Source organism: Triticum dicoccoides, chromosome 7A, assembly GCF_002162155.2.
Source record: "Triticum dicoccoides isolate Atlit2015 ecotype Zavitan chromosome 7A, WEW_v2.0, whole genome shotgun sequence".
In the NCBI taxonomy this organism is placed as follows: domain Eukaryota; kingdom Viridiplantae; phylum Streptophyta; class Magnoliopsida; order Poales; family Poaceae; genus Triticum; species Triticum dicoccoides.
The window spans coordinates 521,117,536-521,142,951 of record NC_041392.1 but is presented as its reverse complement, the minus strand read 5'-3'; the positions used below and the strand labels follow the sequence as shown (position 1 = coordinate 521,142,951).

The 25,416-nt window shown below is 43.4% G+C and overlaps 1 long non-coding RNA gene and 1 pseudogene across 4 annotated transcripts; one reads left to right on the top strand and one right to left on the bottom strand.

Moving 5' to 3' along the window:
- Window positions 1-12,807: 12,807 nt before the first annotated feature.
- On the bottom strand, window positions 12,808-16,599 carry LOC119334450. Of its 4 annotated transcripts, none has more exons than XR_005161332.1 (5): window positions 16,219-16,599; window positions 16,068-16,128; window positions 15,353-15,465; window positions 13,935-15,098; window positions 12,808-13,138 (listed from the first exon to the last, which is right to left on the bottom strand). It is a non-coding gene; the product is annotated as an uncharacterized LOC119334450 (long non-coding RNA). The 4 variants fall into 4 exon arrangements; XR_005161331.1 differs by having other exon boundaries at window positions 15,011-15,098; window positions 16,219-16,590; XR_005161333.1 differs by having other exon boundaries at window positions 12,808-15,095; window positions 16,219-16,590.
- Window positions 16,600-20,130: 3,531 nt separating this feature from the next.
- Window positions 20,131-25,416, top strand: part of LOC119333588 — a 51,559-nt pseudogene continuing 46,273 nt past the window's right edge.

Below are 25,416 nucleotides of genomic sequence, written 5' to 3'. Positions count from 1 at the left end.
GGGCACCCCATAGACACAAGTTGATCCACGTGATCTATTCCTTAGCCGTGTGCGGTGCCCCTGCCACCATATACCTCGATAATACTGTAGCGGAGTTTAGGCGAAGCCCTGCTGCTGTAGTTCATCAAGATCGTCACCACGCCGTCGTGCTGACGAAACTCTTCCCCGACACTTTGCTGGATCGGAGTCCGCGGATCGTCATCGGGCTGAACGTGTGCTCGAACTCGGAGGTACCGTAGTTTCGGTGCTTGATCGGTTGGATCGTGAAGACGTACGACTACTTCCTCTACGTCGTGTCATCGCTTCCGCAGTCGGTCTGCGTTGGGTACGTAGACAACACTCTCCCCTCGTTGCTATGCATCACATGATCCTGTGTGCGCGTAGGAAATTTTTGAAATTACTACGAAACCCTACAGTGGTATCAGAGCCTAGGTTATTTATGTTGATGTTATATGCACGAGTAGAACACAAGTGAGTTGTGGACGATACAAGTCATACTGCCTACCAGCATGTCATACTTTGGTTCGGCGGTATTGTTGGACGAGACGACCCGGACCAACCTTACGCGTACGCTTACGCGAGACCGGTTCCCTCGACGTGCTTTGCACATAGATGGCTTGCGGGCGACTGTCTCTCCAACTTTAGTTGAACCAAGTATGGCTACGCCCGGTCCTTGAGAAGGTTAAAACGGAGTCTATTTGACAAACTATCGTTGTGGTTTTGATGCGTAGGTGAGATTGGTTCTTACTTAAGCCCGTAGCAGCCACGTAAAACATGCAACAACAAAGTAGAGGACGTCTAACTTGTTTTTGCAGGGCATGTTGTGATGTGATATGGTCAAAGCATGATGCTGAATTTTATTGTATGAGATGATCATGTTTTGTAACCGAGTTATCGGCAACTGGCAGGAGCCATATGGTTGTCGCTTTATTGTATGCAATGCAATCGCGATGTAATGCTTTACTTTATTACTACGGTAGTGATAGTCGTGGAAGCATAAGATTGGCGAGACGACAACGATGCTACGATGGAGATCAAGGTGTCGCGCCGGTGACGATGGTGATCATGACGGTGCTTCGGAGATGGAAATCACAAGCACAAGATGATGATGGCCATATCATATCACTTATATTGATTGCATGTGATGTTTATCCTTTTATGCATCTTATCTTGCTTTGATTGACGGTAGCATTATAAGATGATCTCTCACTAAATTATCAAGAAGTGTTCTCCCTGAGTATGCACCGTTGCCAAAGTTCGTCGTGCCCAGACACCACGTGATGATCGGGTGTGATAAGCTCTACGTCCATCTACAACGGGTGCAAGCCAGTTTTTGCACACGCAGAATACTCAGGTTAAACTTGACGAGCCTAGCATATGCAGATATGGCCTCGGAACACGGAGACCGAAAGGTCGAGCGTGAATCATATAGTAGATATGATCAACATAATGATGTTCACCGATGAAACTACTCCATCTCACGTGATGATCGGACATGGTTTAGTTGATTTGGATCACGTGATCACTTAGAGGATTAGAGGGATGTCTATCTAAGTGGGAGTTCTTAAGTAATATGATTAAATTGAACTTAAATTTATCATGAACTTAGTCCTGGTAGTATTTTGCAAATCATGTTGTAGATCAATAGCTCGCGTTGTTGCTTCCCTGTGTTTATTTTGATATGTTCCTAGAGAAAATTGTGTTGAAAAATGGTAGTAGCAATGTTGCGGATTTGATCCGTGATCTGAGGTTAAATCCTCATTGCTGCACAGAAGAATTATGTCCTTAATGCACCGCTAGGTGACAGACCTATTGCAGGAGCAGATGCAGAAGTTATGAACGTCTGGCTGGCTCAATATGATGACTACTTGATAGTTTAGTGCACCATGCTTAACGGCTTAGAATCGGGACTTCAAAGACGTTTTGAACGTCATGGACCATATGAGATGTTCCAGGAATTGAAGTTAATATTTCAAGCAAATACCCGAGTTGAGAGATATGAAGTCTCCAACAAGTTCTATAGCTAAAAGATGGAGGAGAATCGCTCAACTAGTGAGCATGTGCTCAGATTGTCTGGGTACTTCAATCGCTTGAATTCAGTGGGAGTTAATCTTCCAGATAAGATAGTGATTGACAGAATTCTCTAGTCACCATCACCAAGTTAGTAGAACTTCGTGATGAACTATAGTATGCAAGGGATGATGAAAATGATTCCCGAGCTCTTCGTGATGTTGAAATCAACGAAGGTAGAAATCAAGAAAAAGCATCAAGTGTTGATGGTTGACAAGATGACTAGTTTCAAGAAAAAGGGCAAAGGGAAAGAAAGGGGAACTTCAAGTAGATTGACAAGCAAGTTGTCACTCCCACGAAGAAGCCCAAAGCTGAACCAAAGCCTGAAACTGAGTGCTTACACTACAAAGGAAATGGTCACTGGAAGCGGAACTACCCTAAATATTTGGTGGATAAGAAGGATGGCAAAGTGAAAAGGGGTATATTTGATATACAGGTGTTTGATGTGTGCTTTACTAGTGTTTATAGCAACCCCTCGGTATTTGGTACTGGTTCAGTTGCTAAGAGTAGTAACTCGAAACGGGAGTTGCAGAATAAACAGAAACTAGTTAAGGGTGAAGTGATGATGTGTGTTGAAAGTAGTTTCAAGATTGAAATGATCATCATCGCACACTCCCTATTCTTTCGGGATTAGTGTTGAACCTAAATAAATGTTATTTGGTGTTTGTGTTGAGCATGAATATGATTTGATCATGTTTATTGCAATACGGTTATTCATTTAAGTAAGAGAATAAACTGTTGTTCTATTTACATGAATAAAACCTTATATGGTTACACACCCAATGAAAATGGTTCATTGGATCTCGATCGTAGTGATACACATATTCATAATATTGATGCCAAAAGATGCAAAGTTAATAATGATAGTGCAACTTATTTGTGGCACTGCCGTTTGGGTCATATCGGTGTAAAGCGCATGAAGAAACTCCATAAAGATGGATTTTCGGAATCACTTGGTTATGAATCATTTGATGCTTGCGAACCGTGCCTTTTGGGCAAGATGACTAAAACTCCGTTCTTCGGAACAATGGAACGAGTTACTGACTTGTTGGAAATAATACATACCGATGTATGCGATCCAATGAGTGCTGTTACTCATGGCAAGCATCGTTGTTTTCTGACCTTCACAAGATGATTTGAGCAGATATGGGTATATCTACTTGATGAAACATAAGTCTGAAATAGTTGAAAGGTTCAAAGAATTTCAGAGTGAAGTGGAAAATCATCGTAACAAGAAAATAAAGTTTCTGCGATCTGATCGCGGAGACAAATATTTGAGTTACGAGTTTGGTCTTCAATTAAAACAATGTGGAATAGTTTCACAGCTCACGCCACCTGGAACACCACATCGTTATGGTGTGTCCAAACGTCGTAACCGCACTTTATTTGATATGGTGCGATCTATGATATCTCTTTACCACTATCGTTTTGGGGTTATGCATTAGAGACAGCTGCATTCACGTTTTAAAATAGGGCACCATCTAAATCCGTTGAGACGACACTGTATGAACTATGGTTTAGCAGTAAACCTAACCTGTTGTTTCTTAAAGTTTGGGGCTGCGATGCTTATGTGAAAAAGGTTTCATCCTGATAAGCTCGAACCCAAATCGGAGAAGTGCGTCTTCATACCCAAAGGAAATTGTTGGGTACACCTTCTATCACAGATCCGAAGGCAAGACATTCGTTGCTAAAATGGATCCTTTCCAGAGAAGGAGTTTCTCTCGAAAGAAGTGAGTGGGAGGAGAGTAGAACTTGATGAGGTAATTATACCTTCTCCCTTATTGGAAAGTAGTTCATCACAGAAATCAGTTCCAGTGATTCCTACACCAATAAGTGAGGAAGTTAATGATGATGATCATCAAACTTCAGATCAAGTTACTACCAAACCTCGTAGGTCTTCCAGAGTAAGATCCGCACCAGAGTGGTACGGTAATCATGTTCTGGAAGTCAAGTTACTAGACCATGATGAACCTACGAACTATGAGGAAGCAATGATGAGCCCAGATTCCACGAAATGGCTTGAGGCCATGAAATCTGAGATATGATCCATGTATGAGAACAAAGTGTAGACTTTGATTGACTTGCCCGATGATCGGTGAGTCATTAAGAATAAATGGATCTTCAAGAGGAAGACGGACGTTGATAGTAGTGTTACTATCTACAAAGCTAGACTTGTCGAAAAAGGTTTTTGACAAAGTTCAAGGTGTTGAATACGATGAGATTTTCTTACTCGTATCGATGCTTAAAAGTCTGTCCGAATCATGTTAGCAATTGCCGCATTTTATGATTATGAAATTTGGCAGATGGATGTCAAAACTGCATTCCTGAATGGATTTCTGGAAGAAGAGTTGTATATGATGCAACCGGAAGGTTTTATCGATCCAAAGGGAGCTAACAAAGTGTGCAAGCTCCAGCGATCCATTTATGGACTGGTGCAAGAATCTCGGAGTTGGAATATACACTTTGATAAGTTGATCAAAGCATATAGTTATTGTACAGACTTACAGTGAAGCCTGTATTTACAAGAAAGTGAGTGGGAGCACTACAACATTTCTGATAAGTATATGTGAATGACATATTGTTGATCGGAAATAATGTAGAATTATTCTGCAAAGCATGAAAGGATACTTGAATAAAAGTTTTTCAAAGAAAGACCTTGGTGAAGCTGCTTACACATTGAGCATCAAGATCTATATAGATAGATGAAGACGCTTGATAAGATTTTTTCAATGAATACATACCTTGATAAATTTTTGAAATAGTTCAAAATGGAACAGTCAAAGAAGGAGTTCTTGCCTGTGTTGCAAGGTGTTAAGTTGAGTAAGACTCAAAGCCCGACCACGGCAGAAAATAGAAATAGAATGAAAGTCATTCCCTATGCCTCAGTCATAGGTTCTATAAAGTATGCCATGCTGTATACCAGATCTATTGTATGCCATACCACTGAGTTTGGCAAGGGAGTACAATAGTGATCTAGGAGTAGATCACTGGAGAGCGGTCAAAATTGTCCTTAGTGGAATAAGGATATGTTTCTCGATTATGGAAAAAGGTTCGTCGTAAAAGGTTACGCCGATGCAAGTTTGACACTAATCTAGATGACTCTAAGTCTTGATCTAGATACATATTGAAAGTGGGAGCAATTAGCTAGAGTAGCTCCGTGCAGAGCATTGTAGACATAGAATTCGCAAAATACTTACGGATCTGTATATGACATACCCGTTGACTAAGATTCTCTCACAAGCAAAACATGATCACACCTTAGTACTCCTTGGGTGTTAATCACATAGCGATGTGAACTAGATTACTGAATTTAGTAAACCCTTTGGGTGTTGGTCACATAGCGATGTGAACTATGGGTGTTAATCACATGGTGATGTGAACTATTGCTGTTAAATCACATGGCGATGTGAACTAGATTATTGACTCTAGTGCAAGTGGGAGACTGAAGGAAATATGCCCTAGAGGCAATAATAAAGTTATTATTTATTTCCTTATATCATGATAAATGTTTATTATTCATGCTAGAATTGTATTAACCGGAAACATAATACATGTGTGAATACATAGACAAACAGAGTGTCACTAGTATGCCTCTACTTGACTAGCTCGTTAATCAAAGATGGTTATGTTTCCTGACCATGAACAATGAGTTGTTATTTGATTAACGAGGTCACATCATTAGTTGAATGATCTGATTGACATGACCCATTCCATTAGCCTAGCACCTGATCGTTTAGTATGTTGCTATTGCTTTCTTCATGACTTATACATGTTCCTATGACTATGAGATTATGCAACTCCCGTTTGCCGGAGGAACACTTTGGGTGCTACCAAACGTCACAACGTAACTGGGTGATTATAAAGGAGCATTACAGGTGTCTCCAAAGGTAGATGTTGGGTTGGCGTATTTCGAGATTAGGATTTGTCACTCCAATTGTCGGAGAGGTATCTCTGGGCCCTCTCGGTAATGCACATCACATAAGCCTTGCAAGCACTGCAACTAATATGTTAGTTGTGAGATGATGTATTACGGAACGAGTAAAGAGACTTGCCGGTAACGAGATTGAACTAGGTATTGGATACCGACGATCAAATCTCGGGCAAGTAACATACCGATGACAAAGGGAACAACGTATGTTGTTATGCGGTCTGACCGATAAAGATCTTCGTAGAATATGTAGGAGCCAATATGGGCATCCAGGTCCCGCTATTGGTTATTGACCAGAGACATGTCTCGGTCATGTCTACATTGTTCTCGAACCCGTAGGGTCCGCACGCTTAAGGTTACGATGACAGTTATATTATGAGTTTATGCATTTTGATGTACCGAAGGAGTTCGGAGTCCCGGATGAGATCGGGGACATGACGAGGAGTCTCGAAATGGTCGAGACGTAAAGATCGATATATTGGACGACTATATTCGGACATCGGAAAGGTTCCGAGTGATTCGGGTATTTTTCGGAGTACCGGGTAGTTACGGGAGAAGTAATGGGCCTTGATGGGCTTTAGTGGGAAGAGGAAAAAGGCTGCTGCGCCCCCCTCCCCTTTGGTCCGAATTGGACTAGGGAAAAGGGGGCCGGCCACCTCTCCTTCTCCTCCTATTCCTTCTCCCTTCCTCCCCTCTTGGTGGACTCCTACTAGGACTTGGAGTCCTAGTAGGACTCCCTATCCTGGCCGCACCTTTGCCTTGGCCGGCCTCCTCCTCCTCCATCCTTTATATACAGGGGCAGGGGGCACCCCATAGACACAAGTTGATCCACGTGATCTATTCCTTAGCCGTGTGCGGTGCCCCCTGCCACCATATACCTCGATAATACTGTAGCGGAGTTTAGGCGAAGCCCTGCTGCTGTAGTTCATCAAGATCGTCACCACGCCGTCGTGCTGACGAAACTCTTCCCCGACACTTTGCTGGATCGGAGTCCGGGGATCGTCATCGGGATGAACGTGTGCTCGAACTCGGAGGTGCCGTAGTTTCGATGCTTGATCGGTTGGATCGTGAAGACGTACGACTACTTCCTCTACGTCGTGTCATCGCTTCCGCAGTCGGTCTGCGTTGGGTACGTAGACAACACTCTCCCCTCGTTGCTATGCATCACATGATCCTGTGTGCGCGTAGGAAATTTTTGAAATTACTACGAAACCCTACACAATGGAGACAAGTTTACATGGTTTCACGGCTGGTTGTGAGAGAAGCTTGATCGAGCTGTCACCAATGCAGCATCGCTCCTTCTTCATCTGCTTGCTAGTTTGAGCAACCTAGATATGGGCAAATCAGAGCATCGACCAGTTTTGTTGGATACAGAATACCTGTCCGGTGTGGTAGAGAATTAGTCGATGAGTGAAAGAAAATTCAAAGTGAGGTGGTTAGCAGGGGCATCGGTGAATGAAATTGTTACTACGACTTGGCGGAAAGCACTACATTATGGTCTTTGTCCTATTGGCATGGATAAGATCAACGCTATACACCAAGATCTTCTTGCTTGGGACCGCAACATTCTGAGCCACAGGCCAGGCTAAAAAAGGCACGACAAGATCTCGAGAGCTTGGTGAGGGAACTATACTTGAATTAGTCAAAGATGAAACAGAAGGACTTTCAGTCCTGATTGAGAACTTATTAGAACAAGATGAAATCTATTGGGCCCCAAGAGGATGGGTTAATTGGTTAAAGAAGGAAGATTGCAACTCTTAGCATTGTGCTTCAGCAAGGAGGAGTGTAAGAATGAAGTATGTCTACCAGAGGGGGGGGGAGGGTGAATGGGAGATTTATAATTCCTTTTGAGAAACTTCAAATCCCTCAGAACATGCATATAATCGAAGTGGAATAATAGAATGGAAACAAGTCTACGAAGGAAAACTACCGAAAGGAAATTAGGAGCACATATTGAGCATTAATCACATTGTCAAAACTTAACCAATAAACAGCAATCGAAGGGAAAGCAGGGTTAAGAAGTGACCGGTGGTAATCGACGGCAACAAGGTATTTGCCCGACCAGTTCACTCTTCTGCAAAGGAGCTACACCTGGTTGGAGGGACTTATGATTTAACATAGAAGATAAGCTCTATTCATCCTATTCTTCTCGACAACTAGTGTCGATCACTTGGGTAGATACTTGAGGTGATATCCATAACCTTCACAAACTGTTTCTTCATGAATCACAATTACTCTTGGTCACTAAAGAACTTGGCACCTAACCATGTAGAGAGTTAGTAGCTCTCAAGAGTAATAGGCGGACCATAATAGACTTAGATTTCAGTAATGCTAAACCACTATCTAATTTTTCGGCTCAGTTTTTTTCTCTCTTAGTGGATTTTAAACTCCCTTCGGGAGAGAGGGTGCTTGATACCTCTCAAACCTATCTTCTTTTATTGTTTAATGTTATTATATTATCATTCCTACATATTTTTATTATCATTTATGCCATTTTATATTATTTTTCTAGATTAACTTATTACTTTAGTGCCAAATGCGAGTTCCTGTTTTTTTGCATGCTTTTGGTTTCACGGAAAAAAAACCATATAGGAAGGTCCAAACACAATGTAATTTTACGACGAACTTTTATGGAAAATAAGAGACCCTAGAAGCTTCAAGAGAAGACCAACAAAGGCTCACATTGCCCACAAGCCCAGGGGCATGGCCTACCCCCCTGGCGGTGCCGTCTAGGCTTATGGGGCCCCTGTGGCTCCTTTTGAAGTTATTCCTAGCCTATAAATTCCCACTATTCCTAAAACCCTTAGAGTGACAGACGGGATAATTTTATCGCCGCCTTAAGCCTTTGTTTTGAAGTGATCCCATCTGGAGCCTTTTTCCAGAGCTCTGCCGGAGGGGGAAACCATTAGGGTGGCCATCTTCATCAACCTTGCCGCCTCCATGGTGATGTGTGAGTAGTTCCTTTAGGACCTACATGCCCATAGTAGTAGCTAGATGGCTTCTTCTTCTCTCTCATTTGGATCTTCAATACAATGATCTCCTCTGAGATTAATCAGATGTAATTCTTGTGGTGTGTTTGTTGGGATACGATGATTTGTGGATTTGTGATCATATTGTTCATTGAATATAACTAAATCTTTTGAAGTTTCTTTTTTTTATGATTGAGTAGCTATATATGCTTTCCGAGTTATTTATCTTCTCTGGCCAAGATATATGGGTAATTCTTCAAAAGGAGTGGTGCGTAGTAGTGGTATCAACCTCGCGGTGATCTTGCCTAATGAAAAAAGGGAAAAATACACGTGATGTATTGTTGCTACTAAGGATAAAATGACGGGGATTGAAATTATTGCTAGGTTTCTATCTATCTACATCACGTCATCTTAATTATTGTGTTTCATTGTTTCTTGCAAACTTAATACTTTGAGATGTATGCTGGATACCGGTCTTGGGTGGAGTAATAGTAATAGATGCAGTTGGATTACGGTCTAATCACAGATGTGGTGTCGTACTACTCACATGGAGTTGTTGGATTTCTCCAAAGAGGAAGTGTGATGTAGCATAGTAGAAGAAAGTATTTACCTCAGTTAACAACACTGTTTATCGAACTAGTAGAAGTCACTAAGATAACAACATTGGTAGTACCTTCACACAAACAAACAAATTGTTTATACCCAATAAAGGCAAGGAGGTTGTCGATCCCATTGTTCTTGCTAGCTACAAGATTAAAACCAGATAGTGATAGGACAAAGCGGCAAGAAAGTTAAAAATTTAATTGTTGTAGGAGTTTTTGTATTGATGGAAAATAGACCCGGGGCCATAGGTTCACTAGTGGCATCTCTCTCAAAAGCATGTAGTGGCATGGTATACAAATTACTGTTGGGCAATTGATAGAATAACACAAATTATAACTTTGATCATTCATGGTATAGTCTCACACAGGTCTTACATCTGTGATAAGTAGACCGTTAATCCAATTGCATCTACTACTATTACTCCACTCCAAGACCGCTATCCAGCATGCATATCAAAGTATTAAGTTTGCAAGAAACAGAGTAATGCAATAAGCAAGATGACATAATGTAGACACAAGAAAACTTAGAAATAAGATTGACCCCATCATTTTATCCTTAGTAGCAACAATACAATACAATACAATACAATACGTGCCTTTGTCCTTAATGTCACTAGACAAGATCACCACAATATTGAACGCACTACTACGCACCACTCCCTCTAAAGAACTACTCATCTATCTTGGCCAGAGTAGACTCATAGATCGGAAAGCATACATAGCACTGAAATTATGCATCAAAGAAACTTCAAGAGATTCAAATAAATTCAATGAACAATCTGATCATAAATCCACAATTCATCAGATCCCAACAAAAACACCAGAAGAGTTACATTGGATGGATCTCTGAAGAGATCATTGTTTTGAAGATCAAGAGAGAGAGAGCCATCTAGCTACTACTCCGAAACCATAGACCCTAAAAGAACTATTCACACAACATCATAGAGGCAACAAGGTTGATGAAGATGGCCTATCCAATGATTCCCCCTCCACCAGAGTGCTAGAACAAAGCTCTAGATGGGATCACATCAGAACATAGGCTTGCGGTGGCGATAAATTTTTTTCGGGTCTCGCTCCAATGGTTTTGGAATATATGTGAATTTATAGGCTATAGATTAGGGCAAATGGAGCAGTAGGGGCCCACCACCCTGGCCGGGGCGCCCTACCCTCAGGGCGAGCCCCTTGGCTTGTGGTCCCTTGGTCCATCTTCTGGTCACCTCCTAAAGTGTCTAGGATCTCTTTTGTTCCAAAAAAATTACTATTTTTTCTCATGTTTGGACATTCGTATGTATCGGTTTTTTGTGAAACCAAAAACAAGCCAAAAACAACAATTGTCACTAGGCACCGGATTAATATGTTAGTCCATAAAAATAATATAAAATGATATAAAGTGAAGGCTAACGTATGTAAGAATGATAATATAATAGCATTTAAAAATCAAAATTATAGATACATTTGAGATGATACAAACACTTAATTGCTACTCGTCCTCGAGTAGGTAAATGATAAACAAAGATTTTTTATGTTCAATGCTACCTAGCATGTTCTTGATCAAATGATATAACAATTGTGGTGTGAACTTAGGATAGAAATGATTCAAAGGAATAATCTATATTTGATAATAAGCAAGTAAAATCAAAGTACATAAACAAAATAAGTATTACTTTTTCATGTTAAAATGTCTTGAAGTAAAACCAATTAATACTGATAATGTCATATACATGTCCCTAATCAATCAAAGCCTTATCAAATTTAACCATCTTATCATAATAACAACCCATACCATCGGTGCAGTAGCCAAATCCATGACGAGCCCTTTTCTACTACTTAGCACTTCTTTCAATGTTAAGACTACAAGCTTTTGTTCTTAGCACTTTGGATGGCAAATAGAATGATGATGGGGATTTTAAAGAAGACGAAATATAAGATAGTCTCACATCAGCGAGGCTTGATCATTAGGCGATGGAGAGGACTTACAATTGATGTCAATGTAAGGAGTAGGGATTGCCATGCAACGGATGCATTAGAACTATAAGTATATGAAAGCTCTCTCTAAATACAACAAAGTGGATGTGCATCCAACTTGCTTGCTCATGAAGACCTCAAGAATTTGAGGAAGCTCGTCATCCGAATATACAAGCCAAGTTATATAGTATAAGGATCCCACTAGCATAATCATGAAGTATATAAAAACTCTCTATATGAAGTACATGGTGCTACTTTGAAGTATAAGTGTGGAAAAGGGATAGTAGTATGTCCCCTCTTTCTCTCTCTTTCATTTTCTTTCTTTTCTTATTTTAACTTTTTTTGGTGGGATCTTTTTGCCCTCTCCTTTTTATACCCTCATAGGTAGGGACACACACTCTAATAATGATGATCATCACACTTTTATTTACTTACAACTCAAAACTAAAAATGGTGACTATATATGAATGCCTATGCATGGTAGTGTACTAGGATGTGCAATGATCTAGTATAGCATGTATAACAATGATGAATGGTGGCTTTGCCACAAATATCATGTCAGCTCTATAAGTTCATGCAAAGCAAAATGGCAATGAATGCTCAAGTCATGTGAATAGTAACAATGGAAGGTAATATATCTTGGAATGGCTATGGAAATGGCATAATATGTAGGTGTGGTGGCTGTTTTGAGGAAGATATAATGTGACTTATGTGTGAGATATCTTATCATCTCATGGGGTTTGAATGCACCGGTGAAGTATGCGCCAAATCTCAAGGTGAGAGTGGGCAATGCACGGTACCGAAGTAGCTACAAATATGGATACTACACCACGACACTCAAAGCAGCGTCAAACAATCTGTCGGCATAGGCCACCTAAGGCGACACATTTAGTGTCGGGAAAGACCTTTCCCGACATAAAGGAGTTGTCGCCTATAGTCCTGCCGGGAAAGGTCTATGCCGACAGACAAATCTATGCCGACAAACAGTATGACAACACTAGTGAGATCTATGGCGACAAACATTTCTACACCGACAGACAAAGCTATGCCGACGGATCATTTGACAGTGTGCTATGCCGACACATTGTGTGACATCCATTGCTACGCCGGCAGTTTGTCTATCAGTGCACTATACCAAAAGATAGTGCAACGCCCAATACTTATGCCGACACATTTACTGTCAAGGTCCTACATTTCAGCACAAATGCAAATGCACCATTATTTGAATGAAATTACATTCATAATGTTCAATTCATGTTCAATACCCAATACATATATAAACAATTATACTCTTGTATTCATCACAAGATACCATTGATAAATACATATATATTCAACATATAGAAGATTCATTAGTTTTCTTCACTCAAGTTAGCTACAACCACTAAGGAAATACATAGGTCGACATATAAGCTGTGACCTGTTACAAAATACGAGCTAAGTTCATAAGAGACTCATGTCTAGTCACTATACAAAACACTATGGAACACACCAAGTCTTTGTTCATCGAACCAACAACAACTTCCATATGAAAGTAGGTCGACCATGCATCCCATGAAGAAAAGCCATAACATCTTCGATTTGATACCTTCTGCCATTATACCCTGTAAAATCACTCATATGTTTCAGCAATATTATCATAGCAGCATTTGTTCAAACTTCTGAGTTGCTCTTGAGTCCAAAAATCTAAAAACAGAAGATGTTCAACAAACTGTCTTGCTTAAATAAAAAGTAAACAAATACTTGATTGCACTTCCTCTCTAATTAAATCTATGCATCTCTCCTAGTTTTCTTGTTTCTCTCTAATTTTCAAGTTTAATTAGGCAGCATATAGGCCAAAGCTAAAAACAGACTTATTTAAGTGCAATGAAGAAACCCAGTTACATGCAATGTTATCAAGAAACAGCCATGAATATATGCCCAACTTCGTAGAAAATAAATCATCAAACCAGCATTCAAGTTCTTACAAACACACGTACAGATCCATGAGAGTTTGCATGTTACATGAAAGTTTGCATATGCTGATAAAAAAAGTAGTGCCAAACAAGGGTGACGAATACAAAAGGGGAAATTATGTAGCATTATATTGGAAACCATCTACATCGGCCAGAGTTAGCTCGAGTTTAAACTAAACATACAGCTCTGAACTACAACGATTGAGAACCAACAGGCCGTTGTGAAACTTGATTAGTTACATTGCTATAGCCCAACAGCTTTGTGCTGACATTGATAGCCTCTTCTATTTTCTAGTATTGAAATACAAGAAAAAAGCCCGAGCAACTAACCACCACATAAACATTGTGAGACCATGCAACTCCGCTAATTATCATAAATGCAAAAGAGGAAGCAACTCCTATTTTGTTAATGGACTAGATCTGATAGAACATAATAATAACTTACTCTCGAGCCGAATTTAGGAACTGATAATTCCTTTCTCAAGTACTATAAGCAGATCTTTCATCGAGCAAGGTGGAACTTAACCAATCTGGACACTATAAATCAACACAACATGAGGAGGGGCCCCTTAACTTTTTTCAACAAGAAGGAAGAAACTCGGGTGCAGAATTCATCTCTGGATGGGTTGAAGCACCAGATAGTTACTCTGTCACTGATCTAGGGCTTTGTTTTCAATCTGAACATTAGCAGTGCTTATCGACCAATAAGTCTTAGGCTTGAGGTTAAACTTGAGTGAAATAAAAGATAACTTTTATATGTTCAGTGCAGTGTAAGTCAATGATAACTTTAATGGCTTCGAAATGCTGTGAAATATTAGACCTAAAACAACTATATAAAGGCTTGGAATAAGATTTATATGAACCAAACGAGCTACATCTCGACAGTAATCTGGAAACATAAACAAACGACAGAGTAAATAAAAAATATAGAAACATTAAATAGTTCTGGTGTTTCTTGACCTGCACTTTTAGATTCGAGTTGTCCAGCAAACATAATATCAGGCTCAACACCCATTGCTTTGAATATAAGTTCAGGCTGGACTCTGGGATAGTTTTCCCGACCTTTTCCACCCCAGACACGTGCTGGTGCAATGTTGCTCAAGATCATTCAATGGTAAAGCATGCCACTGAATCAAACTACACTTTTTTTACTTCATATTACACAGTACACATAGAAACAAGCTATCATGTAAATGCCTGATGTAGCAGATGATCCTCCTTTCGATTTGATGCATCATCGATTATAGTCTGATGCAAACTCTGATGGTCTGATGAATCATCTATTTATAGTGACATTACAAACTAGTGTATATGTGTGTAATTATATGCACATACACACGCTATGAAGCATGAAACATGACAATAAAATGCAAAGCATACCCAGAAGAAAAACAATAGACTTTTAGTTCACACTGATGACCCTTTCTCCCATTCTAGCCCTTCTTATTTTTGAACCAAGCATCATACCATAGATAACAGTTCTATAAAAAGAATCCTATTCAGTTCTATAAGACCTCTCACCTTCCTCTTGTTTCACCAATATTTGAGAGCCTCTATAATTCATCATTTGCTAAGCTCGCTTCCTCCTCTGGTATTATCATATTTTCTGCTGCAAATAACACATATTGTTGAACATGATGCTTAAGAGACAATGGTAGAAAATAAGATGCATACAAAGGAAATTAATGAGTTAACACAGGGCAGCAACAAAATAAAATTCAAACAACCATCAATTTCTAGATCTTTTCACAACTCCAAGCCGCAGCAGGATAATAAGAATCTGGGTGGCAACTATAAATCAGCATGGCACGACGGCCGTGGACACATAGAGCATGAGAGCGAGAGAGAACACCAGTGGCTTACCATTAGCTATGTCGGAGTGGAAGTAAAATCGGGTCCATCAGACACGTAGCGCGGAAGGCATCAGAGTGGAAAAAGAATCACCGCGCACACCATATGGCGGCTCTGTCCTGCACCTGCATGGGCAAGGAGACACATTGATACAGTAGGGATGTCAATTACAGTGAATACATACAGTGTTCTCAGCAGCAAAGAAACACTTCATAATCTCTCTCTTGATTTTTCAGTCTCTAAGCCAAATAAATAATGATTGAAATCTGCGGCACTACTGGAGGAAAAGGAGATTCACATAATCACTTAAACTTCCATACACTAGATACAGAGTCCAAGTTTTGGTTTAATATTGATCTTATAACATGTTTTGTTACAAAGATGCAAACTGCACTACCGATTTCACAATTTTCCACCGGCACTTTTGGAACGTCCGTTGCTAATACTGGTGGCACTTTTGGAACGGCAAGCACAACGGCCTTCTATAGAAAACTAAAGTTGCATGCTACATAGGGTAAATTTTCCAAATACAGGTGGCCAACATAATTTATTTAGTCTGAAACTTCAGGTGCTGCAAAGAATTGTGCTTCAATTGTTCAAGAAGACAAGTTGGATTGCAAGACCTCTCCTCTTCTCCTCTCTGAAGAAATAATTATTCTGGTGCAGTAAGCAAAATTTAGGACGGATGAAGGAGACGAACAGAAGGGGAGGGAAGAGAAATTCTTACATTATCCATGGCGTCGGAGCAACAGCGTCTTGGGAAGGGAAGAAGCAAGCACATAGAGAACCTGCGCGCGCGTGAGGAAGACGCATCAGGGAAGGGAGCGGCCAAATCAAAACTAACAACAGTCTGGGTGGGAGAGGGGCGGGGAGGAGACCTTCCATGGCAGCGGCTGCCAGTGCGTGGTTGTGTAGATGGAGCCCGAGGTGGATCCGACGCTCGGAGCAGAGGTGCTCGATGACGATGGCGCTGGCGGATCTGGGCGTGCCATGGCCGCCGCCTGACCTGCTCTTGGTCGCGGTGGATCTGCCTCCCTCTTTTCTTGTCCTATCTTCAGGAGGCACCTTCGGCTTGGAACGTGGGGGGAGCACCACATGCTAGAAGGAGGCTGTGGGAGGCGCCATCGCTGGTGGGAAAGGCGGCGGCGCGAGCAAATCGGCCGGCAAGTCAGGGGGCGGCGGCGGAGGGAGCGTGTGTGGTGTGGGGGAAAGAGATAAGAGATAAGATGGGGTGCTGGCCGGGTGGAGAAAGAGATAAGATCGGCCAAAATTTGGAGTTTCTGCGTGTCTCGCGCGCAACTTGTCCTGCCTGGCTCGAAATAAGTGGGCCAGGTCCAAACTTACGCCGACACTTTTTCCATCGCAAAAAAACAACAACAGATAATCTAACAGCAAAGAAACTTATACCGACACATAGTATGTCCACAAACCGACTAGCATTGTCGATGGATACACCGAAAATCTAGAGCTACCTCAACCGTTCATGTGTCGGCATTGTTGTGGACAAATAATGTGTCGGTAATATACACTTGTACCGACAGATGCGTGTCGCCATTGTGGTGTCGTGGTGTAGGTGGAAGTGTTGTAAAGACCTCAACTCATAATCAAAACAAATCCCTAATACTCTGTAGCTTACAAAGGGTAACCATGAGACTAACTACTCTTAGGGAAATTGTTTGGCAAAGCTGAAGCCCATTGCGCATCTCCGGCCCATGATACATGAGAGTGCTACTTACAACGCTCTTCAGTTTAGACCTTTCATGATAAGCTTCACTTAAATAACCGAGTTCTAACGTGTATGACCTTAATTATTACATTTTTACACTACTTCATGCAAGTGTTTAAGCTTATACGTATATTAATTACCTACTATATTATCTCAAAATTATTTCAAAGAACCCTAACTATCAAACTTCAATCGATCTACAAGTTCATGCAAGTTTTTATTATACCACTACTACATACCCATTATTTTTTGGACCAACTCATAATTCATGCAAATTACCAATTACTATTCAACTCTTAAAGTATAAAAGTGAAGCAATAGATTCCTAATATTTTCTACAAAATCATATCACTGTGCTCAAACAAATATAAAGTGAAGTACAAGAGAAATTTCCTCAACTCAAATAGATATAAGATGAATGTGTGTCTCTCTTAATAGGTGTGATTAGGAAATAATGATTTTCCAAACAAACCAAACAAAAACAAAAATGCTCCAAGAAAAACACACATCATGTGAAAAATAAAAATATAGCTCCAAGTAGCACCAGTGAAAAAAATGTCTAACCACAACTTCGTTGGTGGCGCACCATTTTCCATCAACGCGGGCACTATTTGGTTGGTGTAATTTGCACGCTAGCTATATATTGGTAGTGCTGGCGTGGATATTTTGCGAGACGTCACTACTATGTGGGCCCAGCTGTGCTAACCAGTTGGAAGATACTGCTGGCGTGGGATTTGAATACACGCCATAGATAAGGTATATAATGTTGTCCTACCCTCTTTGAGCACGCCAGCACTAAGTTTTGCTTATATATAGAAGTGTTGGCAGCCCTTGTTTCTCAAATACATTCACTTCTATTCTGCACAAAATTCTACTCCCTCTTAGCTAGTTGCTTTGGTGACAATGGACCCACCGGAGCTTGTCGAATTGGCATGAGCCTATGCGAGTCCACGTCGACGAGGCGTGTCAAAAGTTTGGGACTCTGCCGCCTTGGTCGGGCTCTCCTCTGGCCCCATTGGCTACGGCATGAGCTCACCACGGCCAATGTGGTCGGCCCTGTCCGATGAATCATCCCACTGTAGCACGTCGGCCGTTTGATCCGGCAGCTACGCCACCGGCGCCGAAGCTACCGGGAATCGAGCGAGGGCACCTGTGTTGCTTTGCAGCTGTCGACGCCCTGCTGATAAGCATATGTCGCACACAAAATGGAATCCAGAGTGAGAGTACTATATCTGCGCTAAATGTGGAAAGTTAATATGACAGAAAACACCCTCCCGGTCTATTTATGCTAATTTGCACAATTTAACTCTATCGTCTAGTGTCACTCACATGAATATGTGTATGTATATTGTGATCCACGGCAAGGTTGTCAGAATCACGATTCTGTTATAAGATTCTACGACTTTACGATCCAAACTAACCCCTATGATTCTACGATTTTAGTTCATAGAATCTATGTTTCTAAGATCCTGATAGTGAAGATTCTATGATTTGCGATCTTACCATCGGAGCTCTGATCCGATTCAAAATCGTGATTCTGACAACCTTGATCCATGGGCACCGGTGACAAAATATTGCTACACATGGATATGGATTGATCTCGTGCAGAAGTACGTAAGCGAGTTGCTCGAGTACTTCATTGGACCACTGAGGCAGCAGATAGATGAGATGCAGCTCAAGAATGATGTGATGCGCCGCCAAATTAAAATATGTTTCGTATGCGCTTTTAACTGGTGTTATGCTTGGCCTTGTTCTCCCAGCTTGATCGGTGGCGGCATTTCTTCTCGTAGGAGTCATTACACTGATGATGTTCTTAGTGTAGATGAAGTAGTAGAAGCTATATATATTTGTTATTGTTTTCATCCTTCAACTATTATGTATCTAGGCCAGATTAATGAGATCGATGTTGTTCTAATTATTCGTCTTGAACTATATTTTAATATGTATATATATACACGCAAAATAATAAAATAAAATATTAAATTAAAATAATAATAGAATAATAACACAACAAAATAATAAACTAAACATCTATAGGAAAATAAAAACAATGTGTCCAACAAATAAAAGTAAAAAAGTTCAATAAAATCATAAAACAATAGCAATGGTGTGGACCACGTCGGCCAACGCCAGCAATTGCAGTGCTGGCCCCCAAATCAATTAACCACCCACCCACTTCAAATCCACACCCCGCGCCACCGCCGCCGCCGACAGCGTCCCCGGCCGCCGTCTTCGTCACCGCCGTCAAGTACTCATAGCCGCCTCTGTCTTCTCCGCCTATGTTCCCCCTCTCATCATCTTCCCCGCCCCTGTCGCCATTTTTTCTTCTCCACCTACGTCTCCCCCTCGCTGTCGCCTCTACCCCCACCCCCGCAACGCCCCCATCGTCTCCACCCCGCAATGCCTCCTCGCCATCTCCACCACCACCGGTGAGCTCTAGGTAGTGTAGACTTTTTTGTGTAATAGTAGTGTACAATTTGTAGTGTAAGAGTTATGTAGAATTTTCAGTGTAATAGTGTACGACTTTTTGTGTAAGCGTAGTGTAGAATTTTTTGTGTAAGACTGTACTATAAGATTTTAGTGTAGTTATAGTGTAAGATTTTAGTGCAGTTATAGTGCAAGATTTTTAGTGTATGGGTAATGTAGAATTTTTAGTGTAAAGTAGTGTGGCATTTTTTGTGTAAGAGTAGTGTAGAATTTTTTGTGTAAGAGTAGTGTACAATTTTTAGTGTAAGATCATAGTATATGATTTTAGTGTAGTTTTACTATAGTTCTATGTAGTGTATTCGTAGTGAAAGAATTTAGCGTAGTTGTACTTTAAGATTTTAGTGTAGTTGTAGTGTACGTTTAGTTACATTGTTGATTGTAGGTTTGTAGTTACTCATCAATATGCCCAATTTTTACTAACTTGTTAGTTATATATGCACCGTCACAGACGGCTCCGAAGTTTCGCGGTGCGCGACCGAAGGGGAATAAGTACTATGCGACCATTAGGAAGGACAATGTCGTCAACGAGCTTGGCCATTGGGACACACCGGAGTTTGCGGCACGCACCTATGATGCCATGGCGGTAGAGTTCTATCAGGAAAGGGCGATTCTGAACTTCCCTGAGTGTCCTGAGTACGCAGAGTTCCTCGCACCGGAGGGCATGAGGATATGCACTAAGGCCGAGGAGAAGGAGAGCAAACATGCCGAGAAGCAGTTCTTTGACCCATTGGTGACCGAGCTTGCGAGAGATGAGAAACTCGTGGAGACAAACAAGATGATGCTACTTCAATATGCAACCAAGATGAGCGCGGAGGAGGATCCTATAGACTGGGATGCCTTGGAGCATCATGAGGAGGGTCAGCAGAGGTGTCGTAGGTCCACTAGGAACAACCACGAGGTCGGACCCTCAATAGCTTGCTAGATGGGTAGCCTATTTCGTATGAATTGTTTAACTTAATGCATGTTTTATGTTTGAACTATGCATGGCTTGTAGAACTGCTTAATTACAAGTATGTCTTAATATCTAGATGGACGGGTAGTGTCGGTGTCAAAACTGGCGGATCTCGGGTAGGGGGTCCCGAGCTGTGCGTCTAAGGCGAATGGTAACAGGAGGCAGGGCACATGATGTTTTACCCAGGTTCGGGCCCTCTTGATGGAGGTAAAACCCTACGTCCTGCTTGATTTGTTCTTGATAATATGAGTAGTACAAGAGTTGATCTACCACGAGATCGGAGAGGCTAAACCCTAGAAGCTAGCCTATGGTATGATTGTATGTTGTCCTACGGACTAAAATCCTCCGGTTTATATAGACACCGGAAGGGGCTAGGGTTACACAAGGTCGGTTACAAAGGAGGAGATATACATATCCGTATTGCCTAGCTTGCCTTCCACGCCAAGTAGAGTCCCATACGGACACGGGACGAAGTCTTCAATCTTGTATCTTCATAGTCCAACAGTCCGGCCAAAGGATATAGTCCGCTGTCCGGAGACCCCCTAATCCAAGACTCCCTCAGTAGCCCCTGAACCAGGCTTCAATGACGATGAGTCCGGCGTGCAGTGTTGTCTTCGGCATTGCAAGGCGGGTTCCTCCTCCGAATACACCATGGAAGAATTTGAATACAAGGATAGTGTCCGACCCTACAAAATAAGTTCCACATACCACCGTAGAGAGAATAATATTTCCACAAATCTAATCTGCTGACATGTTTTGGCAGCATGACATCACACCATGGCCAGGTAATTATTCGAACCGTTTTTCTTTAACCAGCCCCCGCACATAACGCGAGGCGGTTTCTTGACACGTCTTGTCAAGGCAGAGATCGTGCTCCCCTTATTACGGGATTCTCATCAATACAGGCGTGGGTAACCCAACCGCGCCATCAATTACGGTGCTTGGGGGATAAGCGAGTTTTACCAGGCTAGTGGGGGCGCATAGTTTAATCCGCCCTTATAAAGGGATAAGATCTCACCTTTTTCTACCCACGCCTTCTTCCTCCTTGCTCATCCATTCTCGCGCACTCGAGCTCCAGTGCCCAAGTCTGCATCCTCCTCCTCAACTCTCTCCAAACATGTCCGGAGCGGGAGGCAAGTGGATGGCCTCCTCCGTCACGGAGGGGCACATCAAAAAGTTACGTGGAGCCGGATACTTAGCTGCGGATATCGCGCACCGGCTGACAGCCGCGGGGCAGGTCGTCCCTACCCCGGAACCTCACGAAAGGGTGGTTTTCCTCCCCCACTTCGTCCGCGGACTGGGGTTTCCCCTCCATCCATTCGTCCGTGCCTCATGTTCTATTATGGGCTGGACTTTCATGATCTGGCCCTGAATTTCATCCTCAACATCTCGGCGTTCATCGTCGTGTGCGAGGCTTTCCTCCGCATCCGGCCCCACTTCAGCATGTGGCTGAAGACCTTCAATATAAAGCCGAAGGTGGTGGGCGGCCAACAAGCGGAATGCGGCAGAGCCATGGTGGGCAAAATGCCCAACGTTATATGGCTCGAGGGCTCCTTCGTGGAGACCATAAAGGGGTGGCAATCGGGGTGGTTCTACATCACCGAGCCATGCGACACCAACTGGGTGGCAGCCCCCAAGTTTCGATCCGGAATCCCCACGCGGCTCACTTCCTGGAAGGAGAAGGGCCTGTCCTAGGGTTCATCGGTGGAACTGGATGGACTCCATAAGTGTATCCGGAACATGACAAGAAAGAACCTTAAGCTTGTCAACATAGTCCAGGTCATGCTCTTCCGCCGGATCCTCCCGTGTCAACAATGGGATTTCAACTTATGGGAGTTCGACCCGGCCCTGCACCAGACTCTAAGCGAGCTCTTCAACACGACGCACAAAGACGTCTGGAGGGTGTTGTTCAAGGGTGTCGAGGTCCCTCCCTCTCTCACCGAGGACCGCGGGCTAAGCGCGAAGCGCCCTGCGAATCCAATAAGTTCTGTACATCTAGTAGGATATTTATTTCCCATAGCTTAACCATGTGCGGGGTCCGAGCTCCCATGCCTCTGACAGGACTGGGTGGAGACATCGGAGCAGATCAACTGTCCGGCCCCTCTGCCCGAAGACCCTGCGGACACTCTCCTGGCGGAGATGCGGACTCCGGCTCCTTATGAGGTGCCGGATAAGACCAAGAAGAAGGCCAAGGGAACCAGAAAGAGTTCCCGGCGCCAGGTGGTATCGGACTCATCGTATGATAACTCTAAGACGCACTCCTCCCATGGAAACGAGGAGAAGGAAGAAGAAGACTCTCCCCCTCCAGCCGAGGGAGACAAGAAGAGGAAGGTCGCCCCAACCGGGGAGGCCGAAGGGTCCAAGAAGGGAAGGACTCTCCTTCCGGACTGTTCCACCACCGCCGCCGACGGCGAAGACGAGTGGCTGCTCAGGGCCAAGCCCCTAGCGAAGTCGTAAGTATTCGGATACCAGAGTAACTCATAGCATACCTTTGCGGCACTGCTTCTCCTAACGTCGAATATGATTATGTAGTCCGCCCCAAGCCCGTATTGATGTATCATCGTCGGACGGTTCCTTGGACTCGTCGGACATGAATAGTGATACACTTCCAACCGCCACCTCTCCTTGCCCTACGGACAATGCCGAGGTACTGTCTCAGGGGGCACCGAGCCGGGGGAGACAGTCCCGGAGGCGCCTCAAGGCGACCTTCCGGACTCCAGGAGCAAAGGGAGCAACGCTCCCGGGGGCTCCAAGTTCGGCTCTCAGCCGAACACTATGCCGAAACCTCTAGTGGTTCCGAACTCGGGCAGGCGGCCCCCTTCCAAAAGGGGCAAGACGCCCGTGCCGGTGACCTCTGTCCATCCAGAGGCACCAGACAACCTGCTGGGAGCGCTTCGCGGCGCTTCCATCAACGAAGAGCACCACACTATTATGAGTGCGGTGATCAAGAAGGTTCAGTCCGCCAAGAGAGGACTGACTAAAGCCTGTGCCAGCCTTCTAACAGGCTTTGAGGTAAGTATTTAAAATATAGGAAAAATACTACCGCATAGACAGTACCCATGATGCTCTGTTCGGTGTTCACAAAGAAAAGCCGAATAAAGGATCAAATAATATATGCAGGAGTCTAATATAAGTATGTATGTATGCGTATGCAGGCTTCGCTGCTGACCTCTGCCGCACTGACTGCGGAGGTCGCTGCACTGAAGCAGGACCTCGAGGGGTCCGACAAAGAGCTCGGCCTTGCCAAGAGGCAGCTCGAGGAGAACAAAGGTAAGTAATACCTTGTCTATGTATATAAAAGAAAATGTGGTTGTGAAATGACAGGATCATCATGAATGTGCCAGGGGCCACGACCGAAGTGGCGACCCTGAAGCAAGCGCTATCTGAGGCCGAAGACAAAGCGACCAAGGAGCGCACCGAGCGGGAAAAGCAAGAGGCACGGGTGGGCGAGGTGCAGCAAGAGCTCCAGGCTCTCGTGACGAAGCACGAGGCTTTGGAGCTTGACTCGAAGACGCGAGAGTCTGAGCTTGCTGCGGCCCTCGAGAGCGCAAAGAATGCCAAGGCTGAAGCCCAAAAGGCCCTCCAGGAGATTGAGACGATGAGGAGGATAGCGGTGGGTAAGGCATTCAATACGCAAAGCAAGCATGTAAAAGTAAATTACTTGTTACTTACCCGAGTCCGGAGCTCTCCAGGAGCATTCACGGATTTGCTCCATAGCGTGTCGGATGCCGCGAAATTTTACCAGGCCGAGGAGGGAAGCTCGACGGAGAAGTTGCTCTGGTCTCAATATACTGGGACCGAACACCTGATGCCTATGAGTGACCAGCTAAAGCAACTGGTCGAGCTGCACAAGGCGGCCGAACAGGCCATGAAGGGCTTTATAGTATGGATGTGGCCTGGCGACTCCCTTCCCAACAGCTACTTCGGCCTGGTGAGGCGTCTTGTGGATGCCTGCCTACGGCTGGAAGTCATCAAGCGGTCCGTCTGTATAGAAGGTGCCCGCCGGGCTTTTGCCCTTGCAAAGGTGCACTGGGCCAAGATGGACGCTGAGAAGCTGGTGAAGGAGGGGCCGCCGCAGGGCAAGGAGCATCGCCACCCCGAAATGTATTATGAGGGTGTCTTGAAGGGTGCCCGTCTTGTGGCGGACGAGTGTGCAAAATTGTAATTTTTGAATGAACTTGCTCGTGTGATCCTGTATTATGAAAACTTGTTCATATGCGCTATGCAAGGCTTGTTTGAATTTAAAATATTACCTTCTATGCGGCTGTTTATCAAATCTGAGAGATGGCCAGTCGTCGGCTTCTTCCCCCATGCCACGAGTGCTGGGGTGTTCGGGATAAACCTGAGCACTCTTTTTCCCATTGTTGGGTCATTTGAGGGAGGTGCTCAGCACAACAAACAAGGCAACCAGACTATAATACTTTATCACTCTCACTTAGTCATAGAATTCTACAATTTTAAATTTTGGCGAAGCCCCTAGTATTCGGAAGGCCGAATTCGGGACGCTATACACGCCTTAAGCCAGACAAAGCCGACTCCTCGCTCTAAGCGGCATAAGTATTTAGGGACTCGAGACCTCTCGAACAGCGACCAGCTCTCGCCTTATCATGACAGTCAGTTTTAGCTTTCTCTACTAAGGTGCTTGGCCCAGCTGAACTGGGGCACAATAACAGTAGTTCTCCCAGTGCTACCTTAGCCGATATAACGGAACGTAAGGTACCAAAACATGGGAGCCGGGCAAAACCAACTATTGACCCAAGACATGATTCGGAGCTAATGCATATAATGCTATAAGTTCGGGGTGCCGCACTCTCGAAAGTGTTCGGACTTCTCACGCCGTATTATGGGGTATGCTTAAGCCCCTGGCTTACCAGAGTGTACGGGTGCTGGATGTCATGAATGAACATATAT